The sequence below is a fragment of the Helianthus annuus genome, chromosome 14 (assembly GCF_002127325.2).
Source record: "Helianthus annuus cultivar XRQ/B chromosome 14, HanXRQr2.0-SUNRISE, whole genome shotgun sequence".
NCBI classification, from domain to species: Eukaryota; Viridiplantae; Streptophyta; class Magnoliopsida; order Asterales; family Asteraceae; genus Helianthus; species Helianthus annuus.
In genome coordinates this window covers 120,326,066-120,327,616 of record NC_035446.2, presented here as the reverse complement: position 1 = coordinate 120,327,616, position 1,551 = coordinate 120,326,066, and the positions used below count along the sequence as shown (strand labels likewise).

Below are 1,551 nucleotides of genomic sequence, written 5' to 3'. Positions count from 1 at the left end.
GCGGTCTCTCAGAAAAATTTTGTGCTAGTTGATTTATTTGTTTTTCTATGTTTTGAATGCTAGCTTGTTGATTCCTAAAATTAGATTCTAATTGTAGAAATCTTTCCGAGTTTTTCTTATCAGTGTCAGAGACGAGGCGAGATATAGTATCTTCGAGCCTTTCTCGTCCACCTTGTTGTTGAGTGAAATTTTGTGACTCATTTCTTGATTGCTGAAAGTTTGTTCGTTGGGTTTGTTGGTTACTACTATTGCCGGTTTCCCTCCAACCAAGGTTTGGGTGGTTTCGCCATCCTTGGTTGTAAGTTCCCGTTGGAGGACCCGACGGCCTAGGTCTATTATCAATGTAGTTTACCATTTCTTGTTGATCGTCCGTTTCTTTCATGCAACTCCAATTTTCATGTGACCCACCACACCCTTCACAAGCCATAACCGAGACTGTTTTTGTCATTTCTAATTTTTTTATTTTTGAAGAAAGGGCCTCGATTTGGGCTTGTAAAGAGGTGCTTTCGTCGACCTTATGGGCGCCCGGGGCGATAGACTTATTTCCCCGGGGAGTGTGCCATTGAAAATTGGTTTGAGCAATTTCCTCAATCTGATTATATATTTCGTGTGGGCGCTGATTACCTAAAAGTCCCCCGGAGCTAGAATCAAGTGTCTGCCTAGTGTGTGGCAACAATCCATTGTAGAAAGTGGATACTTGTTGCCATATTGCGAGGCCGTGATGGGGACACTTGCGTAATAGCTCCTTGAACCTTTCCCAAGTTTCATATAAGGATTCCCCGTCCTCTTGTGAGTATGTATTAATTTCAGCCATTAATTTAGCAGTTTTAGAAGGAGGGAAATACTTATATAGAAACTTTTGGGCTAGTTCATCCCAGGTGTTTACCGATCCAGCTGGGAGGGTGTTGAGCCAAGCTTTCGCTCGGTCTTTTAGTGAGAATGGAAACATACGGAGGCGGATGGCGTCGTTTGATGCTCCATTGATCCGAAAGGTATCACATATTTCTAAGAAATTAGTTATATGTAGATGAGGATCCTCGTCCGCAAGCCCGTGGAAGGTTGCGGAGTTTTGGAGCATTTGTATCAAATGCGGTCGAAGTTCGAAGTTATTGGCTTCGACATTCGGAGCATTGATAGCGGCGCCTAGATTACCTACGGTGGGCCGTAGATAATCCATAAGGGTACGTTGGTCCGCCATTGGGGGTGGATCACCCGAAACCTTCTCTTGGTTTTTGGCTTTTAACCTTTTTCTGAGAAAGCGTTCGGGTTCTTCTAGTGGTTCCTTTATGTCTTTATTGGAACTGGAGCTCATACACTACGTGAGGATGGCGTCAGGTTCCAAGTCCTGCAATAAAAACAGAAAAGAATGTTGGTCAGAAGGTTCACCACGGCCCCGTGTTGAGTGAACACGGCCCCGTGGTCGGAATTACAGTGATTGTTTTTCAGATCCCAGTTACTGGAAGTTGGACACGGCCCCGTGTTGCACCGGCACGGCCCCGTGGTCAGCCTTCTGTAACTTGAAAAACAAAAACTGCCAGTAACGTTGCTGAG

The 1,551-nt window shown here is 44.8% G+C and overlaps 1 non-coding gene across 1 annotated transcript; it reads left to right on the top strand.

The window, feature by feature from the left end:
- Positions 1-713: 713 nt before the first annotated feature.
- Positions 714-820, top strand: LOC118487027. Its single transcript, XR_004880194.1, has one exon. It is a non-coding gene; the product is annotated as a small nucleolar RNA R71 (small nucleolar RNA).
- The last annotated feature ends 731 nt before the right edge of the window (positions 821-1,551 follow it).